This window comes from Convolutriloba macropyga, chromosome 11 (genome assembly GCF_964194025.1).
Source record: "Convolutriloba macropyga chromosome 11, txConMacr16.3, whole genome shotgun sequence".
NCBI classification, from domain to species: Eukaryota; Metazoa; Xenacoelomorpha; order Acoela; family Convolutidae; genus Convolutriloba; species Convolutriloba macropyga.
The window spans coordinates 54,579,752-54,601,881 of NC_134478.1; the positions used below are offsets into that span (position 1 = coordinate 54,579,752).

The window sequence follows — 22,130 nt, forward strand, 5'->3', positions numbered from 1 at the left end:
ACTGAAACGAAATGTTAAGCCACATCTGACATTTAAGATTTTTTCAATTGCATAGGTTTATCACTATTGGCAAGACTTAAAACTTTGCTGAATCTGAATAAACTTCGGACAGAATCCAAAACCACTGTTTTGAAGTACAACACCCGTAAACTGTTCAAAGTTGTAACTTCTAAAGTCAATAAGATATTGGGAGAACATTCAATAAGATTTGAAAACCGGAAAGCCACAAATTCGTACTTTAAATGGCTAAAGGGCGAGAAAAAACGTTAAATTTCTGCTTGTGCAGTTCCTTTCTGTTTTTTTTTCCAAAATATTACATCTAGTCAGAAACTTTTTGTTTTTCGTGTCTCCTTTTTTTTGTAAAAATTACAATTCAAAGGAATTTCATAATAGCCTCAAAATCTTCAAAAATATCAGAATTTTTCGTTTTAAAAAGTGAAAAATATCATTGAATCAAAGCGTAGGAAAATATTACTATATACTGCTTAAAATATTTTATGATGTCAGTATAGTTCCTTTAAATCGTAAGATGTCATTATATTTGAATGTTAAAGTTACAAGGCGGCTCGGTAATGTGCAATGGCACATAAGGTTCCGACCCCGCCCATCCACAATTTTGGCATAATTGTCTACCAAATGAGGAACAGATAGAAAAACCCAAAAATTATTTTTTGCGAATCCCAAAAAAGCCCAAGTCTTTTTCAAAAAATTCTTTATGAACGATAAGATAACCTCCAAAACAAATGTCTGAGTGGAGTAAAAATTGATGCATTAGATTGCTGTAATATGTCAATATTAAGAAAGCGAGTCAAAACGAACAGCAAAATCAAACAACAACAACAACAAACATTAATTACATCAAAAAATTTATGTCCCTCTTAAAAACTAAATTTAATAACAAAGTAAACATACCGTCAGATAAACCTGAAACTAAACAAAAATAACTTATAAATCACCAGAAAACATATGCGACCAGTCCACAAAAAGGTTTGGTAACAATTATACAAAAAAGAACAAAAACAGAAAAGTAAAAAAAATTAACTTATTTTTTTGAAACAATTAACTTCAAAGTAATAAATACCATTAGGAATAAATTAATATTACCACAAATTTGCGATTACCACTGCTTCTATAGAAGGGCATTAGGACCTGACCTTATTCATTTTTTAGAGCGGCTAAAAAGAACAACAAAGAACAAACAAAATTTCAATTGAAACTTGCCAGAAAACGCTGTCAAAACCGTCAAGCCAAATTTTGGCACTCAAAATATATTTGATTGCGCCTTCATCAAACAGCTATAATGTAGTACGTGGCCATTCATTAGTAAGACTAGGTAACAAGTAGACAAAAAAGCGAAGTGCTAAAGTATGTAATACTTTTAATTTTTTTTCGAAACAAAATTACATTCAATGTCATGAAAGGCATTAATTACAAAAAGAGCTATTTAAATATCGTCGTTTTTTCATGAAAAGGAAACCCTCGAGACCTGTAATTATCCAGAATATTTCTTGCATCTACAAAAAGAACGTCAAATATGACAAAAATCAAATTAATTTAATTTTTTTTTTGTGAAAAAGCGGTGTCGAAGCCAGTAAGGTCATAACAAAATCTTTTAAAAAAAGATTTTGGGACACCAGTCCCTTTTATTCCCTTGACACCCATAATGTCATATTTGACCTGTAATCAACTAACGAGATTAGGTAACAAAAAGAAACATAAAAAGAACAAAATTGCGAAGTTAAAAAAGTTTTTTTTTTAATTTTGGAAAACGATGAGTGTGAAAGTCATAAAAGCCATCAGCTATCTGCTAATATCAGAATATCGGTTTTTCTATTCTTCCATGAAAAGCCAATGAAAGCTATCACTATACAGGAAATTTCATACGACCGAAACGACAAAGTATAAATGACAGTTAAGACAAAATTAAAAAATTCATAATAGCCTCAAAATCTTCAAAAATATCAGAATTTTTCGTTTTAAAAAGTGAAAAATATCATTGAATCAAAGCGTAGGAAAATATTACTATATACTGCTTAAAATATTTTATGATGTCAGTATAGTTCCTTTAAATCGTAAGATGTCATTATATTTGAATGTTAAAGTTACAAGGCGGCTCGGTAATGTGCAATGGCACATAAGGTTCCGACCCCGCCCATCCACAATTTTGGCATAATTGTCTACCAAATGAGGAACAGATAGAAAAACCCAAAAATTATTTTTTGCGAATCCCAAAAAAGCCCAAGTCTTTTTCAAAAAATTCTTTATGAACGATAAGATAACCTCCAAAACAAATGTCTGAGTGGAGTAAAAATTGATGCGTTAGATTGCTGTAATATGTGAATATTAAGAAAGCGAGTCAAAACGAACAGCAAAATCAAACAACAACAACAACAAACATTAATTACATCAAAAAATTTATGTCCCTCTTAAAAACTAAATTTAATAACAAAGTAAACATACCGTCAGATAAACCTGAAACTAAACAAAAATAACTTATAAATCACCAGAAAACATATGCGACCAGTCCACAAAAAGGTTTGGTAACAATTATACAAAAAAGAACAAAAACAGAAAAGTAAAAAAAAAATTAACTTATTTTTTTGAAACAATTAACTTCAAAGTAATAAATACCATTAGGAATAAATTAATATTACCACAAATTTGCGATTACCACTGCTTCTATAGAAGGGCATTAGGACCTGACCTTATTCATTTTTTAGAGCGGCTAAAAAGAACAACAAAGAACAAACAAAATTTCAATTGAAACTTGCCAGAAAACGCTGTCAAAACCGTCAAGCCAAATTTTGGCACTCAAAATATATTTGATTGCGCCTTCTTCAAACAGCTATAATGTAGTACGTGGCCATTCATTAGTAAGACTAGGTAACAAGTAGACAAAAAAGCGAAGTGCTAAAGTATGTAATACTTTTAATTTTTTTTCGAAACAAAATTACATTCAATGTCATGAAAGGCATTAATTACAAAAAGAGCTATTTAAATATCGTCGTTTTTTCATGAAAAGGAAACCCTCGAGACCTGTAATTATCCAGAATATTTCTTGCATCTACAAAAAGAACGTCAAATATGACAAAAATCAAATTAATTTAATTTTTTTTTGTGAAAAAGCGGTGTCGAAGCCAGTAAGGTCATAACAAAATCTTTAAAAAAAAGATTTTGGGACACCAATCCCTTTTATTCCCTTGACACCCATAATGTCATATTTGACCTGTAATCAACTAACGAGATTAGGTAACAAAAAGAAACATAAAAAGAACAAAATTGCGAAGTTAAAAAAGTTTTTTTTTTTTAATTTTGGAAAACGATGAGTGTGAAAGTCATAAAAGCCATCAGCTATCTGCTAATATCAGAATATCGGTTTTTCTATTCTTCCATGAAAAGCCAATGAAAGCTATCACTATACAGGAAATTTCATACGACCGAAACGACAAAGTATAAATGACAGTTAAGACAAAATTAAAAAATTCAATTGATTTCTTCAAGAAAGAGGCGTCGAGGCCATTAAAACGATGATTTATATCTTTCAGGATTTTAATATGTTCAATTGTGCTTTAATTTGAATGCGAATAACGTGACATGAGAACTGTCAATAATGTGATAATGTGACAAAATTAGAAAACGTGAAAAACTGGCAAATATCAAAACAAACAAAAATCTAAAATCTCTTAGTATCAAAGCCAGAAAACAATAATTTCAGGCTTAAAACTGCAACCGAGAATAAATGCTAACTCAGTAGAAAGAAGAAGCAGTCTTTTTTTGCTGACACTAAGCTGGAAGTTGAACAAATTAAGAAAAAAATAGAGGAAAAGTTAATTAAGCCATTATTTATTGAAAAGTCAATTATTTTTAAAAAAGAAACGACCATAAACTTTCAATTAAAAAACTAAATGCATTAGCCTGGAGCTGTTTAGCAAGCGAATTGGTTGGACCTATCACTCCTGAGCTTTGATTTGATATGTTGTTCTTTATTATTAAAAAAAAAGTCTTTTTTTTTTTAAAAAAAAGACCGACTGATTACAACCTGATTTTTTTTGGATTGTAACAGTCCAAGAATGGCCCAAAACTACCCCTGTTAATACTTATTGTCCGTTAAGAACAATTGATTTTTCGAATGTTGTAGATATAGATAATTTCTGAGTTGAAACTCAAAATAAATTTTGCATTTTTGATAATCAACGAGTAAAGTTAGCAAAAAACGGCAAAGTTTTAACTACAAGGCACTCTCTGCGGACTCTGAAGTAGAAATAGCCCCCCTCTGAGTCTACAAAGATTGTATGAGTGTTGTTTGGGGGTGTACTGTAGGCAAATTTAATCAAAGTGGACTAAAGTAGCTTATTTCGTGCTGTTGTTGATGAAAAAGGCTAAATTTTGAAATGTTTATCCAGATTTTTTGACCAAAAAATTAAATCAAAACAATCAAAAATGCTTGTTAGTCTTCAAAAATAAAATCAACGACACTATTCTTAAAAATTATAACAAATTTTAGCAAAATTGACGAAAATTTAGGCAAAAATTCCGGAAAATGTGAAAAAAAACAACGTGAATTCACTCTTCTTTTCTCAGAAGTTTAAGCCTCGATAACTCCCTGTAGAAAACGAAAATTAAAAAAATCTTTTTAATTCCATATTCTACGCTGGACGAGCTTTCTAATGATACCAGTCTCAACTCTCTACGATGAATATATCGAGCGGCGAAAATTCACGGAACAAAAAAAAACCCAGTTGAGTATATAGTTCCTCCCCCCTCAAGAGGGTCGGAACAACAAGCTTTACTTCTGATTGCGAGCAAGAGATCACTCAAAAATGAAGAACGAAAGCGTGAAAAAGTCACGTGAGAAGTCAAAGAATGTTCTAGAAGAAAAGCGCAAAATGGTCAAGCGAAAAATATGCATAAAAAAAGACCAACACGTTTACAATAATTGCTACGAACTTCGTTCAAGAGCAATTAATAAAGATTCTCTTTTTTTAAAAAATCCCAAAAAGTAGACTGAAGTTATAATAGGCAAATGTTCCAGGTCATTGAAGCTAGCAGATTTAATGAAGACAGCTCAAATATTGAACTTAATTTAGAAATTAAAGCAATCCATTCTTGATTTACGTTCTTGTAGTAAATTAGACAGACCTAACAACTTCAGCTGCCTTTTGTAGGTTGAAATTCAAAACGAGAGAAAACTGGAAGTTACAAAAATGAATGCCAAAAATTACAAGCACTCAAAAATTGAACGGCTTTCATAATACGAAAAATTTCAAAATACGAAAAAAAGACGAACAAGTCCAATAAACTGGCTTGAAAAAAATAAAGTATAGATTCATGTAACTTCTGATGAGCATTTTCAACGAACGTTCAGGATACAACAGGTACCAGGTTTAAATTTAGGTTTAACCTTGTCAAAAATTTTTGCCTGCTTAATTTTCGTCCGCAACTTTAAGGCTTATCGTAGAAGATAAATTTGCCAAATTGGATGATAGGCTTCCTTTCCCAACTTAAACCGACCTTCTATTGTCGGACAAATTGCTCTTAAACAACCAGCGGTGGAGCAGTGATGCTTACGGTAGTAGCTAGCTGAGTCGTAGGGAGGCCAGCCTCACTTTATGATGGGGGTATTAGGCAAACTAGTCGGGGTGGGGGTTGAACTCAAAAACCCCACAACTGCCTGCCTTATCACCATGAATTTATAATTTTTGGGTACTCAGTAGTTCTGGTGAACTGGACACTTCGAAACTAGTAAAGCTATAACAGAACTTTGCAGCTGCTTAATTTCCTTAGGCTTTACCAGTTTAAGGCCATTTTTAGGACGAAAAGTCAAATCGCTCTGACAAAAAAAAAATCTGCCAAGAAAGATTAACAGGGCTAAAATGATTGCTACAACTTCATTTGAGAGCGATTGATCGCTCAACTGTAAAGTAGTTGGAAACAAACAACCGTTCTACAATTTTTCCGAGATTTTACACATCCCAAAAAGGTTCTCGAATAATTTCTCTATCTCTATGCCCATATTCTTCAGTCTCTTATAATTACAAGTGGGTTTTATTTGCTCACATCAAATTTGAGCCGCGAATAATTTTCTAATTACCAATAGGCTGATCGTTGTTAATTAGTCTGAGCACTCATTTGACGACCGCTGTTCCCAGCAAATTACTAGTAGGAAAAATAAGTGGAATTAAAGTCAATTTCTTTGATCTTTTAAAACAAAAATCAATTTGTGAATAGATGCTATACTAAATCATTTGTAAACAAAACATCTGCAATTACGAGTAGTAAAAATAGCACATTGAGATTTTCAGCACACGTGTTACTGCTAAGAACTTGGATTGAAATTTGGTTAACATAGATTATAATATCAAACGATGTTGTGAAGGATTAGGCTTTCTTCGCTTTCTGATACTCCTGAGAGTCAATAATCGTTTCATACAGCCAGTACGGGTTCAGCCCAAACGTAAAAAAGACAGTACCAAACATAAAACTTGCATAAAACAGCGTACCACACGTCATTAAAACTGAATAATGCACAAGAATATAGTAAAACGTGTACATAAACAAGATCTGTCTCAAAGCGTACTGAACTGGCAAACTTCTAACATTCCACTCCACGAACCAGTGATTGTTCATGCCGAATTTCCGAAAGACTACAATTAGGCTGTAACTAACAACAACAACTTCGTTTCCAAAGTTGAGAAGACCAATAAAATGAGGTCTAGGGTCGTCCCCGCCGCTGCCGATCGACCAACTAGCAACACCCGCAACTATATGATGCACCAGGAGCAATCTGAGACCGTGGTCGGTGAAAAACGCAGTTATACTACGATATGTGATGTAAAGCAGGAATAGTTCAAAGATAATGTAGCCGATATAGGATTTGAACATCAATTTGGATAGCTCCGTGGTTCCCAGAATTCCTAAGGAGTCCTTGTACCAAAGAGCGTAGAAAAATCCAAATGCTCCCTAAACAAAACAAATAGGCTCTTTTCTGGTATTGCCCCCCCCCCCCCCCCCCCCCCCCCCCCACGTCCGTTTGCACCCCCCACTTATACATCATGTTATAGCATATTGGTTTCATTTCATACACTAACATATACAATTATATACAAACGGCATTTTCAATTCAATTGTGCAGCCAAGTTTTGAAATTAAGACGTATACGGTAATCAAATTTTGCTTATAATGTAAGCAGACAAAGAATAATCGAGTTTTTAATATTTTTTCGCCTTTCTTTTGCAGGAATAGCTCTATGGTACTAATTTTTTTGACAACCGGAAACAAAAATTCATCCATTCGTCTACCGGTACCGGCAATTTATTATGAATAAAATAAAGGATCTCTAAGGACCAAAAAGAACATATTTGGGGGGTGCAAATAGACTGGCTATATAAGGCTGGGGGGGGGGGGCAATAACAGAAAAGAGCCAACAAATAATTATATCGAACATTTTGGCGAGACTTCATATTCTGGACCTTATTGTGGTCTAATCTGTCTAAAAAATTCAATGAGGTCACTATAAACCAGGGATTTAGAATAGGGACAATCAAATAGACAAAAAGAGGAATTAATTTAATCGCCAAAACATAATTATTGCAATAAATGCAATTATTGATCAATCAAATTTGACTTTTTAACAATAAATTTTTTCGTACTTTTTAAAAAAACAACAATTTGCCTTCATTTACGTAAATGGCTACATTGTCTGAAGCATTCAATTACTTACTTGAAAAGTTTCCCAGATAAAAAGTTTCAACGCCAAAATAACAAAATACATGCGATCTTCGACCGAAAATCGTAATCTGGGAACTCCAGTTTGCGGTCAATAATCCGATTAAAAATTAACAGTCGTTATTACAAGGATAATTTATCATACCTAAGCGGACAATATATTCGCATGTTCGGTTGTTATAGTTTCATATCAAGTATCACGGATCATTTTATTACATAGTCGGTTAAATAGTAGTGCAATATGGCAGGTTGGGTGTATTGCCATTGGGTTAAAATGGCATTGGGTAAAATGGCAAAAGCATTGTTATGACACTCCTAAATAGTATTTAGCTCGGGAAAACCCTACCAAGTATAATACGAATTAGAACTCACCTTCAAACCGGCTATGCATCTCACAAGCCGAAAAGTCACGCGCCATTCCTGAGAAGAGTTTAGTTTGGAATAACCAGGGGAGAATAGTACCATTGCCACGTGAATCAAACATGTCGCCACAAAGTAAAACGCAAAAGTCAGAAAGATTATGCACAACATTTTGTCACAACTGAAAATAGATATATCTTATTTAATGGATCTTCTTTAATACTAGTTTCTTAATTGTTGCAGTTTTCACAATTGTTGCAAGTAGTTCAGTTTCTATAGTTTCATAGTTGTCAAATCTTTCCTGGTTCAATTTGGGATCACATACACAACCTCCAGTGTAAGAGATTATTCTCAGATATCTTTATAGTGACTCCACTGAATGGTCCAAAAATCCCGCCCAAATGCGATCTCTTTTGTACACAACAGGCTAGTGGGTATTTGGATCATTTCCGTTTGTGCCTCCCTAGCTTTTTGGGTGCATATTATTTGCAACCCCAAACGCACGTTCCATATTCTTACATAATGGTTTACCATGTAATGACGCGTAACTGGGGGGAGCATAACGTACAGGGGGGGGGGGGGGGGGGGGGCACAGATGGAAAAGATTCGGGTTCTTAAAGCCGTACAGCGTAAATTCTTTGGCTCCTAGTATATTGGAAAAAAGAATAGATTTTATAGTGAAAAACCTCTTAAACCTTAAACCACTCTTTGGCGCAGAAGTATGTTCTCCATTACCCCCCCTTCCAGTGACACACATCATAGGAGTTGACTTGCTACCCCCCGAGTTGACCGACTACCTTTACAAGGGAGGGTTCTTTACACACATATTTAAATCCAGTGACACTGTGTAAATCCAGTGACAAGTCTCCTACTGTTCTGCGCCATCACTGACCACAAGTATGACATAAAAACATCATACTACATATCACGCAATACCAACGAACGAACCAGACAAGGCTCCAACTCCAGCTTCAACATTCCCAAAACCAGACTCAAAAGGACCGAAAATAACTTCTGGACACGAAACGGAACACTGCACAACATTCTGAGTAAACATATCGACTTAACAACGAAAGAAAACAGAAAAGCACGAATAACACAGCAATTTTGGAAATTCTTCGAAAAGTTCAACGAAGCCAATCTATGGACCTGGAGGATACTCTGCCAATGCACGAACTGTAACCAACATTCCAAACTTACTCACTAATGACATAAAGGGTGAAAACCCATGGTATATCCGTAAAGACTTCGCTACTACTACTACTAAACTAAACGAGATGAACAAAAATGTTTTTAGACAGCAAAGCCACAACAAGCAGTTTCAAAATTTGACTAAAGCTTCACGAGGACACTTTCAAGTGCAAATAAGTCGATAAAACGTTCGCTGATGCCAGTTATGAACGGTCAGTGGAATTTATTTATAAACTTTAACAGAACTCGTTCAAAAGTTTATGTTGAGATTTACCAACTGCTTACTTCAATTTTACAGCATCTTGTTAAAACAAAAAGAATTAAATGGAGTGGTCAGCTCGGATGGAAGGATTGGCGTTCAATGATTGAGCGAAAGCCGGATCTTTTCCGTTTTTGCCACCCAGCTTAGTGAGAGCATATTATTTGCACCCCATAAAAGCACGCGCCGTATTTTAACATAATGATTTACTATGCTAAGACACGAGCCGTATCTGGGGGTGCATAACGTACTGAGGGATGTGCACAAACAGAAAAGATCCTAAAAACCTTACATTGGACCGTAACACTTATCGGTTTTATCACCGTGGTAAAATAACCCAGTCAAATCAGATGTCACATTTGTCACATTTCCTCGAGGCCCGAGCTTTATTTTATCAAATGTCTATTTAACTTTCCTGACACCCATAAACATTGTTGTAGAGAAAAAGGAAATTTCAATTATAACCTAATTTGATTTAAAAACAAACATTTTGGAATACTGCGTTCATCGACAGGTTTGCTTAAAACTAAGTCACAACCGAATAAAATTAATTACTGAGTATCTATACTTGTCATTGACTATATCCATCGAATTCTACCAAATAATTAAAGTAACAACGAATTTTTGAAACTATTATTTATTATTATTAAAGGTTTACGCATCATTTACAAACTCAAAAATGCTTTCAAAATCAAAGATTAAATAAAAAAAAGTTAGCTAAATAGCTAGCTAGCTGAAGTTTTTCCCGATAATCAAACTCAAGGGGTATTAGTTTCATTTCAAAAGGCAACTTATTCTATTCAAAAGGAACAGCAAAACTGAATGATCTTTGCCCAAATGCAGTCCTGACATTAGGAACCTTCAGACTGTACGTATATTGGCATCTAGTCACCTTATCACTTCGAAAAACTAATGCGCCAAGATACACGGAAATTTTCCACGGGTAGTGAACCAAACGGTGACTAAAAAGTAGAATTTTGTAGACCACACGTTCTTTCATCGGTAGCCAACGAAGCTCTTTGATATAATTTGCTGTTGGTGGAACTGGAACAGGTGATAGCCTAAAAATGAAACAACATTCTGAGTTCATTATACGCTGTAACTTCTGTATAGTATACGCAGGTAGTAAATTGTACAATACTTTGAAGAAATCTAATCGCGAGAGAATCATTAACGGAAGTAACTCTATCAACCACTTTCTGTCGACTGTATCTCTGATGGAATAAATTTTTGCAGGATATAACATCTACGAAACACAAAACTAACTTGTTTTGTATATGAAAGTCTGGAATCTAAGTTGAAGCCAAAGAACTAACAATATTTGAAAAATTGGCGTCTGCTGCAAGTTCAATGTCGCTATTTAAACTATTCTTTCTACTGATAAACAGGTACTCAGTTTATTCGAGTTTAATTGGAGCTTAGCACCATAGAACCACTTTCGCAGAATCGTAAGTATCAAATCAAAAGCCCCCCATAGCATGGTAATCAAAATTGATAATAGTGTCATCGGCATAAAAATGATAATTGACATGAAGACGTTCAAACAGAACTTCCAGAGGAAAAATTTAGCATGAAAAGAGAACGGGACTTTGAAAAGATATTTGATGAACACCCGTTTTAATAAATCTTGGCATCAAAAATTCACCATCAACCAACACTTTCTGAGATCTAATACGCAGATAACTATTTAAAAAGCTAAGCACTTCATCTTTGAAACCCAAACTTGTTTCAAGAATCGAAAGAAGTAATACATGATCGAGAGTGCCAAAGGCAGCTGATAGATCAAGTCCAATAAAAAACTGCTTTTTGTTTTATCTGAATTGAGGTGCAAATCATTCGTCAAGTTATCGAGGGCTGTTTTTGTAGAAAAAAAACTTCCTGTAGGCACTTTGTCATTTACTAAATAGAGTATTCTTTTCAAATTGTTCACGAATTTGCATAAAAACCACCCGTTCTAATTGTTTTGAAAAGTAACTTAGATTTGAAATAGGTCAATAATTTGAAAAGTCTTCAATATCAAAATTTGCTTTCTTCAAGCGGGTTTAACGACGGCCATTTTAAAGGACTGGGAAAAAATGCCGCCTTCAGCGAAAAATTATTAAGTTTAAGGAGAAAATAATAGTCTGAAAATGACGTTAGTGCATGTGACGGAATGATTTCCAGTGAAGATCTACTGTTTGACGACGGCGAAATCAAATCTGTAAAATGACTTGTCGACAAGTTTGTGAACAAACACATTGCTTTCCGAATTTCAGGATCTATCACAGTGGAAATCGATGGAATAAAAGTTTCCAATTAAGGTATAAAGAACTTGTTGAAGTCGTTTGCGCGCTTTTTTTTCAATTCATATTTCAAGAGTTGTTCTGCATCTTGACCAAGAAGCAATTTTAAGTTGGCAAACTTTTTACGGCGTTAATTTTCAATCAACGCTTTCTCAAAGTATAATCTACGCTTCTCTAAGAATCTTTCAGAGGACAAATTGGTAACATTTTCGTATTCAGTTTTTATTATAGTTGCTTTTTGGATTTCCTATATATGCGCTCTGCTTTTCTCTGCTTTTGTTTCAAACTCAAAAACTCGTTGCCAAAAAATGAACCTTGACTATTAGTAAAAGTTATTTTTTTGAGTGGTATAGCGGATTCCAAAACAATCTCCTCAGATACATATCCCATGTTTCATCAAAACTAGAGAAAAAATCAAACTTTTAGCACGGCTTCGATAACTTAGAAAAGCTTTCAGGGTTGGACTTTTTCCAATTTCTATAAATCAGCTGGTGTTGACATTTGCGTTGTTTCACATTGCTGAGCGAGAAGCAAACAAACGAATGGTCCAAAGAAGTAATGAAGATATTCGATTTAACATTAATCTGGGGTGCATAACGTACTGAGGGAGGTGCACAAACAGAAAAAATCCTAAAAACCTTACATTGGGCGGAAACGATTATCGGTTTTATCACCGTGGTAAAATAACCCGGTCAAAAATGTTGTCATTTTTGTGAAATTGGCTAAAGGCCCGAGCATTGTTTTAACAAATGTCTATTTAATTTTCTCGACACCCATAATCATTGTTGTAAAAAAAAGAAATTTCAATTTTAAACTAATTTGTTTTAAAAACAAACATTTAGAACATTGCGTTCATTCTAAGGTTTGCTTAAAACTAATTCACAACCAAAAAAATTTTTTTACTGAGTATCTATACTTGTCATTGACTAAATCCATCGAATTCTACCAAATAGTTAAAAAAACAACAAAATTTTGAGAGTATTATTATTATTATTTTTAAAGGTTTGAGCACCATTTACAAGCTCAAAAATGCCTTCAAAATCAAAAATGAAAAAAAGTTAGCTAGCTAGCTAGCTAGCTAGCTAGCTGAGGTTTTCCCGATAATAAAACTCACGAAGTATTAGTTTCATTTCAAAAGGCAACTTATTCTATTCAAAAGGAACAGCAAAACTGAATGATCTTTGCCCAAATGCAGTCCTGACATTAGGAACCTTCAGACTGTACTTATATTGGCATCTAGTCACCTTATCACTTCGAAAAACTAATGCGCCAAGATGCACGGGAATTTTCCACGTGTGGTGAAGCAAACGGTGACTAAAAGTAAAATTTTGTAGATGACACGTTCTTTCATCGGTAACCAATGAAGCTCTTTGATATAATTTGCTGTTGGTGGAACAGGTGATAGCCTAAAAATGAAACAACATTCTGAGTTCATTATACGCTGTAACTTCTGTATAGTATACGCAGGTAGTACATTGTACAATACGTTGAAGTAATCTAATTGCGATAGAACCATTAACCAAAGTAACTCTATCAACCACTTTCTGTCGACTGTATCTCTGGTGGAATAAACTTTTGCGGGATATAACATCTTCACCACACAGAACTAATTTGTTTTCTATATGAAATTCTGGAATCTAAGTTGAAGCCCAAAGAAGTAAAATTATTAGAAAAATTGGCGTCTGCTGGAGGTTCAATGTTGCTATTTAAAATATTCTTTCGACTAATAAACAGGTACTCAGTTTATTCGAGTTAGATCGGAGCTTAGCACCATAGAACCACCTTCGCAGACTCGTAAGTATCAAATCAAAAGCCCCCTGAAGCATGGTAAACAAGTGTGTCAACGGTGTCATCGGCATAAAAATGATAACTGACATAAAGATGTTCAAACAGAACTTCCAGAGTAAAAAGATAGCATGAAAGAAAACGGGACCCTGAACAGATTCTTGATGAACACCCGTTTTAATATTTCTCGGAATCAAATATTCACCATCAATCAACTTTTTCTGAGATTTACTACTCAGATAACTGTTTAAAATGCTAAGCACTTCATCTTTGAAACCCAAACTTGTTTCAAGAGTCGAAAGAAGCAATACATGATCGAGAGTGCCGAAGGCAGCTGATAGATCAAGTCCAACATAAAAACTGCTTTTTTGTTTTATCTGAATTGAGGTGCAAATCATTCGTCAACTTATCTAGGGCTGTTTTTGTTGAAAAAACTTCCTGTAGGCATTTTGTCATTTACTAAATAGACTAATCTTTTCAAATTGTTCACGAATTTGCATAAAAACCGCCCGTTCTAATTGTTTTGAAAAGTAACTTCGGTTTGAAATAGGTTTATAATTTGAAAAGTCTTCAGTATCAAAATTTGCTTTCTTCAAGCGGGGTTTAACGAAGGAATTTAAAAGGACTGGAAAAAAGGCCGCCTTCAGCGAAAAATTAATAAGTTTCAGGAAAAAATAATAGTCTGAAAATGACGTCAGTGCATGTGACGGAAGGATTTCCAGTGAAGGTCTACTGTTTGACGACGGCGAAATCAATTCTCTAAACTGACTGATCGACAATTTTGTGAACGAAATCATTGAGTTAAGTTCTGCTTTCCGAATTTCAGGACCTATTTCAGAGGACATATTGGTAACATTTTCTTATTCAGTTTTTATTATAGATGTTTTCGATTTCCTATATATACGCTCTGCTTTTCTCTGCTTTTGTTTCAAACTCAAAAACTCGCTGTCCAAAAATGGACATCGACTATTAGTAAAAGTTATTATTTTGAGTAGAAGAGCGGATTCCAAAATAGTCTGCTCAAACCTCAGATAAATATCCCATGCTTCATCAATATTAGAGGCAAAATCAAATTTTCAGCACGGCTGCGATAACTTAGAAGATATTTCGGGGTCAGATTTCTTCCTATTTCTATACATCAGCTGGTGTTGTGATTTGCGTTATTTCACATTGCTGAGCGAGAAGCAAACAAACGAATGGTCCAAGAAAGTAATGAAGATAATCAATTTAACAAGAATCTGGGGGTGCATAAAGTACTGGGAGAAGTGCACAAACAAAAATATCTTGAAAACCTTACAAAACATATACAAACTCAAAAATTCTTTCAAAATCAAAGATTAAAAAAAAGTTAGTTAGATAGCTAGCTAGCTGAAGTTTTTCCCGATTATCAAACTCATGGGTATTAGTTTCATTTCCAAAAGCAACTTATTCTATTCAAAAGGAACAGCAAAACCGAATGATCTTTGCCCAAATGCACTCCTGACATTAGGAACCTTCAGATTGTACGCATATTTGCATCTAGTCACCCTATCACTTCGAAAAACTAATGCGCCAAGATACACGGGAATTTTCCACGGGTGGTGAACCAATTGGTGACTAAGAAGTAAAATTTTGTAGATGGCACGTTCTTTCATCGGTAGCCAACGAAGCTCTTTGATATAATTTGCTTTTGGTGGAACAGGTGATAGCCAAAAAATGAAACAACATACTGAGTTCATTATACGCTGTAATGTCTGTATATTATACGCAGGTAGTACTTTGTACAGTACGTTGAAGTAATCTAGTTGCGAGAGAATCATTAACCAAAGTAACTCTATCAACCACTTTCTGTCGACTGTATCTCTGATGGAATAAATTTTTGCAGAATATAACATCTACGGCACACAGAAATAACTTGTTTTGTATATGAATGGCTGGAATCTAAGTTGAAGCCCAAAGAAATAACATTATAAGAAAAATTGGAGTCTGCTGGAAGTTCAATGTCGCTATTTAAACTATTCTTTCTACTGATAAACAGGTACTCAGTTTATTCGAGTTTAATTGGAGCTTAGCACCATAGAACCACTTGCGCAGAATCGTAAGTATCAAATCAAAAGCCCCCCATAGCATGGTAATCAAAATTGATAATAGTGTCATCGGCATAAAAATGATAATTGACATGAAGACGCTCAAACAGAATTTCCAGAGGAAAAATATAGCAAGAAAAGAGAACGGGACTTTGAAAAGTTCCTTGATGAACACCCGTTTTAATAGGTCTTGGCATCAAACATTCACCATCAATCAACAATTACTGAGATCTACTACGCAGGTAACTATTTAAAAAGCTAAGCACTTCATCTTTGAAACCCAAACTTGTTTCAAGAATCGAAAGAAGTAATACATGATAAAGAGTGCCGAAGGCAGCTGATAGATCAAGTCCAATATAAAAACTGCTTTTTGTTTTATCCGAATTGAGTTGCAAAACATTCGTCTACTTCTCGAGGGTTGCTTTTGTAGAACAAAACTTCCTGTAGGCACGTTGTGATTTACTAAATAGACTATGCTTGAATCACGAATTTGCCGCCCGTTGTAATTGTTTTGAAATGTAAATTAGGTTTGAGATAGGTCGATAATTTGAATAATCTTCAGCATCAGAACTTGCTTTCTTCAAGTGGGGTTTTGACGACGGCCATTTTAGAGGTCTGGGAAAACAAGCCGCCTTCAGCAAAAAATTAACAATTTTTAGGAGGTTGAGAAAACAATAGTCTTAAAATGACGTTAGTACATGTGACGGAATGATTTGCAGTGAAGATCTACTGTGTGACGACGGCGAAATCAATTCTTTAAACTGACTGATCGACAATTTTGTGAACGAAATCAATGAGTTAAGTTCTGCTTTCCGACTTTCAGGACCTATTGCAGTGGAAATTGATGGAATAAAAGTTTCCAATTAAGGTATAAAGAACTTGTTGAAGTCTTTTGCGCGCTTTTTTTAATTCATATTTCAAGAGTTGTTATGCATCTTGACCAAGAAGCAATTTTATGTTGGCAAACTTTTTACGGCTTTCATTTTCTATCAACGCATTCTCAAAGTATAATCTACGCCTCTCTAAGAATTTTTCAGAGGACATATTGGTAACATTTTCTTATTCAGTTTTTATTATAGATGTTTTCGATTTCCTATATATACGCTCTGCTTTTCTCTGCTTTTGTTTCAAACTCAAAAACTCGCTGTCCAAAAATGGACATCGACTATTAGTAAAAGTTATTATTTTGAGTAGAAGAGCGGATTCCAAAATAGTCTGCTCAAACCTCAGATAAATATCCCATGCTTCATCAATATTAGAGGCAAAATCAAATTTTCAGCACGGCTGCGATAACTTAGAAGATATTTCGGGGTCAGATTTCTTCCTATTTCTATACATCAGCTGGTGTTGTGATTTGCGTTATTTCACATTGCTGAGCGAGAAGCAAACAAACGAATGGTCCAAGAAAGTAATGAAGATAATCAATTTAACAAGAATCTGGGGGTGCATAAAGTACTGGGAGAAGTGCACAAACAAAAATATCTTGAAAACCCTACAAAACATATACAAACTCAAAAATTCTTTCAAAATCAAAGATTAAAAAAAAGTTAGTTAGATAGCTAGCTAGCTGAAGTTTTTCCCGATTATCAAACTCATGGGTATTAGTTTCATTTCCAAAAGCAACTTATTCTATTCAAAAGGAACAGCAAAACCGAATGATCTTTGCCCAAATGCACTCCTGACATTAGGAACCTTCAGATTGTACGCATATTTGCATCTAGTCACCCTATCACTTCGAAAAACTAATGCGCCAAGATACACGGGAATTTTCCACGGGTGGTGAACCAATTGGTGACTAAGAAGTAAAATTTTGTAGATGGCACGTTCTTTCATCGGTAGCCAACGAAGCTCTTTGATATAATTTGCTGTTGGTGGAACAGGAGATAGCCAAAAAATGAAACAACATACTGAGTTCATTATACGCTGTAATGTCTGTATATTATACGCAGGTAGTACATTGTAGAGTACGTTGAAGTAATCTAGTTGCGAGAGAATCATTAAGCAAAGTAACTCTATCAACCACTTTCTGTCGACTGTATCTCTGATGGAATAAATTTTTGCAGAATATACATCTACGGCACACAGAAATAAATTGTTTAGTATATGAATGGCTGGAATCTAAGTTGAAGCCCAAAGAAATAACATTATAAGAAAAATTGGCGTCTGCTGGAAGTTCAATGTCGCTATTTAAACTATTCTTTCTACTGATAAACAGGTACTCAGTTTATTCGAGTTTAATTGGAGCTTAGCACCATAGAATCACTTTCGCAGAATCGTAAGTATCAAATCAAAAGCCCCCCATAGCATGGTAATCAAAATTGATAATAGTGTCATCGGCATAAAAATGATAATTGACATGAAGACGCTCAAACAAAACTTCCAGAGGAAAAATTTAGCAAGAAAAGAGAACGGGACTTTGAACAGTTCCTTGATGAACACCCGTTTTAATAAGTCTTGGCATCAAATATTCACCATCAATCAACAATTTCTGAGATCTACTGCGCAGGTAACTATTTAGGAAGCTAAGCACTTCATCTTTGAAACATAAACTTGTTTCAAGAATCGAAAGAAGTAATACATGATCAAGAGTGCCGAAGGCAGCTGATAGATCAAGTTCAATATAAAAACTGCTTTTTGTTTTATCCGAATTGAGATGCAAAACATTCGTCTACTTCTCGAGGGCTGTTTTTGTAGAAAAAAACTTCCTCTAGGCACGTTGTGATTTACTAAATAGACTACGCTTGAATCACGAATTTGCCGCCCGATGTAATTGTTTTGAAATGTAAATTAGGTTCGAGATAGGTCGATAATTTGAAAAATCTTCAGTATCAGAACTTGCAAACAAGCCGCCTTCAGCGAAAAATTAACAATTTTTAGGAGGTTGAGAAAACAATAGTCTTAAAATGACGTTAGTACATGTGACGGAATGATTTGCAGTGAAGTTCTACTGTGTGACGACGGCGAAATTAATTCTCTAAACTGACTGATCGACAATTTTGTGAACGAAATCATTGAGTTAAGTTCTGCTTTCCGAATTTCAGGACCTATTGCAGTGGAAATCGATGGAATAAAAGTTTCCAATTAAGGTATAAAGAACTTGTTGAAGTCTTTTGCGCGCTTTTTTTTAATTCATATTTCAAGAGTTGTTATGCATCTCGACCAAGAGGCAATTTTATGTTTGCAAACTTTTTACGGCTTTCATTTTCTATCAACGCATTCTCAAAGTATAATCTACGCCTCTCTAAGAATTTTTCAGAGGACATATTGGTAACATTTTCTTATTCAGTTTTTAGCATAGATGTTTTCGATTTCCTATGTATACGCTCTGCTTTTCTCTGCTTTGGTTTCAAACTCAAAAACTCGCTGTCCAAAAATGGACATCGACTATTAGTTAAAGTTATTATTTTGAGTAGTAGAGCGGATTCCAAAATAGTCTGCTCAAACCTCAGATAAATATCCCATGCTTCATCAATATTAGAGGCAAAATCAAATTTTCAGCACGGCTCTGATAACTTAGAAGATCTTTCGGGGTCAGATTTCTTCCTATTTCTATACATCAGCTGGTGTTGTGATTTGCGTTATTTCACATTGCTGAGCGAGAAGCAACCAAACGAATGGTCCAAGGAAGTAATGAAGACATTCGGTCTAACATTAATTGAAATATTTTTTGACGCTATAAAATGGCCGAGAATCCCTTTCTATGCGTTTACTCGCAGACGTACTGAGTCAGTCCAAAATTTTCAGAAAAAGAGATCCACACTTTCGATGCATCGTTATTTACTTTCAGTGAAACGTTAAAATCACTCAGGAGAGCAATCTTGTCGAATTTTATTTTTTTTTTTCAAAAAGAACAATAAAGTGAAGAATGAAAGATTTAACAATTATACTGGGTCGCCGATAAACATCGATTACTAAAAAAACGGTAGCAGCAATAACAAAATTCAGAGATGAACCTTTCAAAATTTTCCGAGTGGAGATTACATCTTTAAAAGAGGCAAATTCCACTCCTCTTTTTATAACACTTGGTGCACTATAGAAAAAAGATCTTGGGGACAAAACACTGCTTAAGATAATAACCCTCATCTCAGTTGTTAGTAATCCACGATTATATTAAGACTCCAAAACCAATTTCATTAACTTATAAGAGGGGATTTGCATCCTTCGTTTTGTTCCTGACAGAGAGTAAATTATGTGGAAAAATGTTTAGTTCTGTGGATTTTATTTCTTCTTTGGTTTAAATTGAGGACTGGCTAGTAGTCACTTTTGATCCACTGTTATTAGTTAACCACGGGCCGTTTCATTTAGGTAAAATGTTAACACAGAAAAATTTTCAGGCCAGAAATCAGTTAGTTCAAATTTCTCCTCATCAAACTTAATTGCACAATGAAAAAATTTCAGCTGAGCTTCTGACTTCAAAATTTGGCGAAATTGAAGTAATTTAAGGTTACTTTCCACACAGTACTCTTCCATTTGTGATATTGTTATATTCTCACTCAATCGATCTACATAAAAAATGACGACGCTTTGGGGGTTTTTGACAACCTTAATGACTGTTGGATTGTTGTTTGTTCCCATTTTTACCTCCTTTGTTGATCTTATTATTCTCAGAACAGTTTCAAATTCAAATTCATCCCCCTTTCTCTTTTTGTTTACTGTTGCACTTTTATAACCGGATGAGTTGTCGTTTCTCCTGGCAGGTCCAATTTTGGCAACATTTAGAAAAGGGAAATACGGTTTCTTTATCAACGCTATCTCCTTGCGTAGTACTGTCACCTCGCAGATCTTAGAATCAACATAATCAAAGCTTTATCTCAACGGAATTAATTCTGTCCGGCGCAGACAGTTCTGTAGTGAAGATAGATTACAACCAGTACATGAAAAAGAGATTATTCTTTCGATATTTGCCAATTGAAATTCCCAGACAACAAGTCCCACAAAGTGGACATAAAATTCCTCACATTGGACACAAAATGCACTTCCTTTTACCTTGCAAGGCTGGTTACAAATCTTGCAGAGAGGTTCGAGAAGTGGCGGCGGTGGTAGGGACACCATCGTAACTCGCAATAAAGGGGAATAAGGGAAGTGGCCGCAAGGGGCTCAGACTAATTAGTCAAAAAATGTGGAGAACACTCACACCGATTGTTTGACTCAGACAAAATGTTCACTAAGGCCAACATTGTAGGGAATTGAATCAATCAAGCAGATGCGGATAGTTCTCTCGCCAAAAACTTGATACCACATATGGAATAGTAGTTAATTCTCTTGTAGATTCTTCCGTTGGAATCTAAAATCCCATGTAACTGGGGCAGACAAAACAAAATGTGGCCTCTGATACCACGGTAATTGAGAACAATCAGGAGCAGAAACAGAATTAAGTAGCCTCCCGGGTGCACTTAAAGACTATTTAATAAGTTTATCACAACAATTAGGCTTGTAGTTACAGTTAAAACTACATTTACACCAAACAAATGAAATCTTTATTTCGGACTTTTTACACTCAATCATATTTTCTGTCAACCTTCAGTTGTTTGGGGATGACAAAATGATAATTGCAACGTACCAGAAATTTTGCGTCTGAACTAATACTTCAATGTCAATTCCCGACCCCAGTACTCGCCTCGCGTATGTCGTTGCGGTTTTAATTTTTTGATGTAGATTGCTTGAATAGTCATTAGTTTTCAACCCCGCAAAATGCATCGAGAATATCCCATTTAACGTTTTGCGATATAGAACATTGAACGAGGTGTTTTCGCACAAGAGAATCTTCTTTTTTGCTATTCCGAAAATCTAGAGATAACATGTCGGCTGGTTTGGCAAACATAGATTCAATCATTTCCACTACATAGAACTCTATTTACCACTTGCTATTTCAAATATCTATCAAAAGATGACTTCAGGGTAGACAAGCAAGTTGTTAATTTTTTTGTTGTGAAAATGATTTCTATATCACACTTTTTTCAGTCTACTCGCGAAGTTTTGAGTGAGTTTTTTCTTTATTGATTAAAAATATCGTTTTGAGGTCATTTTTGTTAAGAATTTTAAATATTTTGAAATGTTGCTCAACTTCTGAGGTCTTTGCTGTAACATTTTTTTTTACTAAAATATCGAACGTCTCATTAACAACGCTGGGTTACAACTCAATAGGATAGTGATTTATTTATCCTGGTCTCCTGATTTTTTTTACAGAGCTACATCAGTAGGTTGCCATTTAATGGTTGCATTGAAAACCCTATGTCGATTCTTTCGAATCATATAACTGCGTTTGTGGTGGTGCACAGCTACGGAAGTTTAAAGTTATGCCGGTATCAGTAGATTTCTGATACCAATGACAGTTAACTTTTCTGTCATTGTTTACGTTGAAGGTCAAATCCAGGAACGCCAGGTTTCACTTAACTTTTGGTGTCTTAAGAGTGAATTATATATTTTTTGTGAAGAGAATTTGTTACTCAAGGTACTCTAGAG

General features: G+C 34.7%; 1 protein-coding gene across 1 annotated transcript in view; it reads right to left on the reverse strand.

Annotated features, from left to right (window-relative positions):
• The window catches only part of LOC142349319 (poly(U)-binding-splicing factor PUF60-like), a 79,056-nt gene extending 57,959 nt beyond the window's left edge, over positions 1-21,097 (reverse strand). The window contains exon 1 of the mRNA XM_075400791.1: positions 21,069-21,097. The gene's annotated coding sequence lies outside the window, so the exon portion shown is untranslated. The remainder of the gene's footprint in view (positions 1-21,068) is intronic.
• Positions 21,098-22,130: the final 1,033 nt, after the last annotated feature.